This window comes from Rattus norvegicus, chromosome 13 (genome assembly GCF_036323735.1).
Source record: "Rattus norvegicus strain BN/NHsdMcwi chromosome 13, GRCr8, whole genome shotgun sequence".
Classification (NCBI taxonomy): domain Eukaryota; kingdom Metazoa; phylum Chordata; class Mammalia; order Rodentia; family Muridae; genus Rattus; species Rattus norvegicus.
In genome coordinates this window covers 77,475,968-77,482,810 of record NC_086031.1, presented here as the reverse complement: position 1 = coordinate 77,482,810, position 6,843 = coordinate 77,475,968, and positions in this window count along the sequence as shown.

Below are 6,843 nucleotides of genomic sequence, written 5' to 3'. Positions count from 1 at the left end.
GGGCCTGTCTTTTAGCATCCAGGTTGAAAATCTGTAAATGCTTCAAGAGAGCCACGGAAGAGCAGGACTGCCTTTGTTCTCATATGAAAAGCGTAGTCACCATCTTTGTATTGCTGGGTGGGGAGGGGTGTTAACAGCTCTGTGACAGTCTTGAATTCTCAATAATTGCTCTTTTAACTTATGGTTTGCATGTGAGATCTAATGTGGTAGTGGGGCAGTGTGTGAGCCGAAGAATACACACGTCTGCCCCACGCTTCTGCTTGCAAGATGTGCTTGGTCTTGTGTCTTGTCTGACTCCCCTCTCTGTGGCTCCATCAGAACTCTGGGTGCAGTAGACTCCCATCCGAACACGTGCTTAACCAACAGTGTGCTTTGTTTACTGACACCTGTTCCATGTGCACTCATGAAGGACACGTCAACAGCAGGAGCTGACGGCCCACGGGAAACCACACTTTCCATCAGGAGCAGCATTTGCCTTAAACACAGAAGAAGGTATTGATACAAATCAGGAAACCTGTTGGCTTATCGAAGCTGTTCATATTTCTACAACTTCTATTCATGACGCAATCACTTACGCTGAGATTTCAATAGAAGGAGCGGGGAAGAGAGGTCGACCTATAGTTTTCATGTTACAAGGACTGCCTTTGCGTAGTCACCACTGAGCCAAAGACAGGATGAATGAATACAAGAGGTGTGTGTGTGACATCACCAATGTTCGGATGATGAATACCTGGACATTTTTTTTAACTAAAAAGCACAAAAAAAAAGGTTCTTGTAATTTGTCTTTAAAACTGATGAATGCTAAAATGTATTTATTTCATTACAAGGAAAAATTTTAAAATTTTTTTCCTCTACTTATAATGATAACTGCTCCTTACAATGATGACTGCTCCTGTTAAACCATTAAGAATCTTGCTGTTCACTGTATTAAATATGTAAGGTCTTATCTACGTGGGTTTGATTACAAAAACTAATAAAGTATTCTCTAAATTAAAAAAAAAAAAGAATCTTGCTGTTGAGCCTGGAGAGAGAGCACAGAGGCTAAGAGCAGTTACTGCTCTTGGAGAGGACTCAGGTTAGTTAAGTTCCCAGCACCCAGATGGTGGCTCACAACCCTTCATTATGGCTGTCTCAGGGGACCCAATGCCTCTGCCCTTTAAAGGCCCCAGGCATGAGCACGCTACACGTGCACATGCAGGCAAAACAGTCATACAAATAAAATGAAAGCTTTAAACAATTGTTACTGTTAACTGTGGTAGAACTGACACAAGATTATCATTTTAACCATGAAATGTACAATTTTGTGACATCAGCATTTGTTGTTCAGCCTTCACAATCATCCATTTTCCTAAATACCATCCTTCAGAGCTAAAATTCTGTGCCCATCTGAACCATTGCTCCCACCAGTCATTGGTAACCACAGTGCTGCTTTCTGCTGAGTTTGTCTATTCTAGGGTTCTCATAGAACTTAGGTCTTGTATATTTTCCTTCTTATAGCTGGCTTATAGCACTTTACATGAACATATATCACGTGGTTATGTGTTAGAGTTTCTGGATAATGTCTCAGTATATAAAATCCTTGTTTTTTGATCCACTCACTTGTCAGTGGACCCTTCCGTAGCTTCCACTCCTTGGCAGTGATGTAAAACGCCGCTGTGAGCATGGGTATATCCACACCTTCCTACCGCTGTCTCCAGTTTTTTTTTTAAAGATTTATTATTTATTTTATGTATGCATATGATGTTTTCATACATCAGAAGGGAATCAGATCCCATTACAGATGGTTGTGAGCCACCATGTGGTTGCTGGGAATTGAACTTAGAATTTCTGGAAGAGCAGCCACTGCTCTTAACCACTGAGGAGTGACCACTACTTCCATGGCTGACCTTTCTCTTTCTTTCTCTCTTCCTTTCTTTCTTTTCTTTCTCTTTTGTTTTTTCCTATTCTCTTTATGAGCTAGAACCTTGCTGTATGGCCCACACTGGTCTAGAACCTTTGCTCCTCCTGACTCAGAATCCTGGGTACTGGGACAGCTATAGCTGTCTGCCACCATATTTGGCTCAGTTTGCTTTAATCTATCCAAAGTAGAAGTGTGTGTGTGTGTGTGTGTGTGTGTGTGTGTGTGTGTGTGTGAGAGAGAGAGAGAGAGAGAAAGAGAAAGAGAGAGAGAGAGAGAGAGAGAGAGAGAGAGAGAGAGAGAGAGAGAGAATGAGAGCGCGAGCCTGAGACTGACTTTTCCTGGGGAGATGTGATCAAATGTCTGTTTGCACCAGATAAAACACGGTTGACAAAACAGAAATGATTCTCCTTAAGTCTAGCTTGATGAACCAATAAATGTATTGGGGTGGCTTATAGGACCAGGGGTGACTCAGAAGCAGCCACATTGCTGAAAAGCCCACCCTAGCATGGGTGATGAATTGTGCATGTTGCATCCCTGGAGTCCCCCACTCTGCTCACAAGAGGCTCCACTCTTGACTCCCCTCTGCAGCAATTGTTATGTTCACATAACCTTGGACATGGCCCTATGAACCTTAGAACATCCTGAGCCTCTTTTGTTTCAGGGACTTCCTTGGTCTTATGAGCCTCCCTGCTTCCTCCCAGAGGGGGATATCCTAGCTTTATGCATTTGAGTGTTTTGCTTGCATGTGTGTATGTGCATGCTGGTGCCCACAGAGGCCAGAAGATGGCATCAGATCTGGAGTTACAGATGGTTGTGAGCCACTATGTGGATGCTGGGAACTGAACCTGGGTCCTCTGGAAGAGCAGCGATTGCTCTTAAGCACTGAGCCAGCTCTACAGCGCCAGGAAGAAATGTTTTAATTCAGGAGAAAGAGCTACACAATTGGATCATAAGGTGATTCTATTTTTAATTTTACGAGAATCTACCTAGCGTTCTGTTTTTCATAATTGCTATTACCAATTTGCATTCCCATTAGGAGGGTACAAAGTCTTAATTCCTCCAATGTCTCACTAACATGTGTTATTACTTTCATACTAATGTATCCTATGATGTGAGGTTATATTTTATTGTGGTTCTATGTCTCCCCGGGGATTATTAATGATGAGCCTGGTATAATTTATAACTAATAATAAAGGAAATGTTTCATACATTAGTACCTTAAGCTAGCTCACCCCCCACCCCCCACCCCCCGCTCCTTGAGCAAAGTCCTCCCCACTTTAACTTCACACTAGGTGCTTGAAATACTGTAGTCATCTTTGGTAACAGGAATTCAGGAACAAGGTGAAAAGATCCCTGACCTGATCATTTGAACTTGTGATCCTTCTCAGGACTAGAGATATAGTAGTGGTACCATGTTTAGAATGTATAAGGTCTTGTGTTCAATCTTAGCACCACAGAAACAAAGGATAGAATGTAAAGAAATAAATCTGTTAACTAGTGACACTTCTCCATCAAGAGATAGTGAACATCTATTCCTCATCTCTAACAACAGATATAGGCACCGAGAGAATTTGTGACTTCTATGGGCAGTTGATTGCCTGAGTGGTGCAGCCTGAAGGATCTGGTGCTTGCCCCCACTTCAGGTTTCAGTTTCACCTGTCATGCATCACACATGCAAGTGCTAGGAACCTAGTTCAATCTCTTGAACTTTGATTCCCAGCAGTATCTTGGAAGGCATTTGCCCTGTTTGAGGCTTCTGCAGGGATTTTTAAGCCAGAGGCAGATGCAAATTGGAATTTTCTTGTTTAGGAAGAGGAGTTTCAGCCACTTGTGCAAACTCTGGAGTTCTGAGAACATGAGGAGTGAACATTCTCAGGGGCTTCTATTCAGATGTCCCTAGATCCCATTCTTGTCATTTCTTTAAGCCCTGCCAGTTCTCTTATTAAAGTGTAGGTTGGGTGAGGTGAAAGCTAACAAGAGAGCTGACAACAGCTGAGGGAAATAAGACTGAAAGCCTAGTTTTTACCATATGTACAATGAGAATCCATCAAAGGGTTTTCAAAAGAATGAAATGATTTCAACTCTCAGTTTTTATCTCCCTTTTCCTGTAGCTACCAATTTTCAAGTTATCTTTACAAGAAAAAAGAATGTTTCACGTTTCTGAACCTTCACTCTTGTAGTCATGATATGTGTATGACGTTCCATAGTCAGTTCTTCTGAAAGCTCTACAGATGGTAGCCTAGTGAAGTGTTGTTTGGAGACAGCAAAGATTTCAAGCTTCTTACCTGTATTCATGTCGGTGCCCCCAGTTCTTATGGGACTTTCTGTTTGATGCAGTGACTCAGGACCTCACACGTGGCCACCACTGAACTACATGTATTTGGAGAAATCTTTTTATCTTGGATGATTTTCTCAAAATTGAAGCTTTACTCAAAGGAAAACACAAAGCTCTCTTCCATTTTACTAGTTTTAGAACACTGTATTATTCTCGGTAATTTTAAAGATCCAATTAGCACCATGTCCATCCACTTTTGATGTTTGTGGTAGCTTCTAGAACCCCTCTCTTACACTACTGACTTTCTCAAGCAATTCTATCCCCACTCGGCTGCTTCCATGAAGGGCTTAATGTGCATACTGCAGTTTACTTCCGAACAATTGACTATTAGTGCATACTGTGGTATGCATGTACTTGGTATGTATACACATTGGGTGTTTTTCTTTTTGGCTCTCCGAGCTATTGCCTTAAGACATGGTTTATTTAGGCCAAGCTGAAGGACCAGTGAGTTGTGGGGACTCACTTGTCATTGCAATGCTGAGTCGTAAGTACTCACTTTTCCTGGCTTTTTTTACATGGATATTGGGGATTTGAACTTAGATCCTCATGCTTGCAGGCTAGGTTCTCTAAGACACCTCTCCAACACACTCTACCAAGTTATTTTGTTTCCCTTGTAGCTGACCTGAGTTGCCTTCATCATGTATTTATTTTTACCCCTGCCTTTATGACTTTCTGAATCACAGAGGCCACCTCTTTCATCCTCTTACTGGCATACTCTAAAAGTCAATTTAGCTCCTGCAGTGCACCATTTTCAAAATTATGGCCGTCCTTTGTATCTTCAGGATAATGGAGCCTTTCAGTCAGCCATTACTGCTCTTACAGCAAATGATCTGGGAGATATTAGTGAACAAGAGACAAAAATCCTTTTTTATGAAGGTTAGCTTTAGAATGATGGGAGAGAAGTAACAAGGATAAATAATTAGCTTCTATAAAATATTAGAAGAGTTAGAAGAATAGAGGTGCAGAGAATTGATGATACGCTGAAGGCGGCCCTGAGATTATGAGCATGCGCCAGCACACTCAGCATTGGAGCTGCACTGTGTGCACTTGGAAATGTGCAATAAGGAGAGATTCCAAATGGACTGCTCTATGAGCCCAATTTCAAGAGGAGACATGAGCTTGTGATATGTCAGAACAAGATGTTTTATGATAATATTCGATAAGATTACTAAGGGGATGTGTTCAAAAAGGAGCAAGAGTTGGATCTGGGAGTGTTATTACAATGTTAAGAATTGGGAGATGAGTACCAACCAGTAAAATTAAAAGGATTTTCAGAAACAGAGTCACAAACTGTATCATATGCTGACATGCAGATATTAAGGCAAAATAGGGACCTCTGGATTTATCAGCACAGAGGTCATTGGTGACCTTCATGAAACTAAGATTGGGTGGTTTTGCACATAAAACTTGAAGTACTTTAAGAGAATAAACAAAAAGCTCTATACAGAGCAAAGTTTTGGGTAGAGAGTGACAGGATAATCAGGTTAAAAAGATGGGGCTATGTATTTGTGCGGTACGAGCATGTCAGCATGTGATTACATGTACACGGTGGTTAGAGCAAGACCTCAGGTGTCTTCCTCTGGTCTTCTACCTGGTTTTGAGACAGGGTGTCTCAGTAAATCTGAAGAGGATCCTTTTGTCAAGAGTGGTCGGAGCTCTTCGACCCCAATGCAGGGGTTATGGATATATGCAGCTGTACCTGCTTTTCATGTGGGTCCTAGGGATGCAAATTCAGGTCCTCACGCTTGCAGGGCAAGCACTCTTACCTAACAAACACACTCTCTGGCCCTAGTTTTTAAATGGAGCGAACAGCAAGCCTTTGTGTTACAAGGATCAGTCTAGCACATCCTCTCTCGAGTTCAGTGTTACTCACAGGCTTCCTGTGAATCTCTTTATATCCTGCTTCAGTGAGATCTGGTCCCCTGACACAGCCACCTAAGTGCACTACCCTCCTTTGAGAACCTACAGCAGTGAATGTTACCCAGCGGTGCTTAGCATAGAAGGGCACATCTAAGTGTGACTGTTCGATTTACGGAAGGCCTGGCCTTCACTGGCTCTCCCATAAGGTGAAATATTAGATTATGTTAAATAGTGTTGTTCTTGGAATGTTCTTACAGTGTTTCCGATCTCTATTCCTGACCACAGCACTTTATAACCCTCTTGGAACAGTAAAGAGATGGCATTTAGGGTCTGGTGACAATGGTCACTATTCAGGTTGCTTGTAAAGGACAGCAGTGCACAGCTAAGGGACAGGTGCCAGGTGTTCTTGTTGGAAACGTGTGTGTGTGTGTGTGTGTGTGTGTGTGTGTGTGTGTGTGTGTGTGTATGGCCTTGTAGCCCTCGAACTACTTCCAGTTCGTCTGTCTCCACTTGTTGAGTGCTGGGATTATGAGCATATACACCACCATGCCCAGCTGATTAGAACTGAAGTATTAAAATTAGGTAGACTTTGTCCTCTTTTCTCTTTGAAATGGACACCAGCGAGGATAAGCAAGAGTATCCCCATCACTTCTCTGCAGTGGACACAGAATTGTACATTGAGAAATTCTTTCCAGATAGGTTCATGTACTTTATTAGAAACAGGGAGCAATGGAATTGGGTTGCTTGC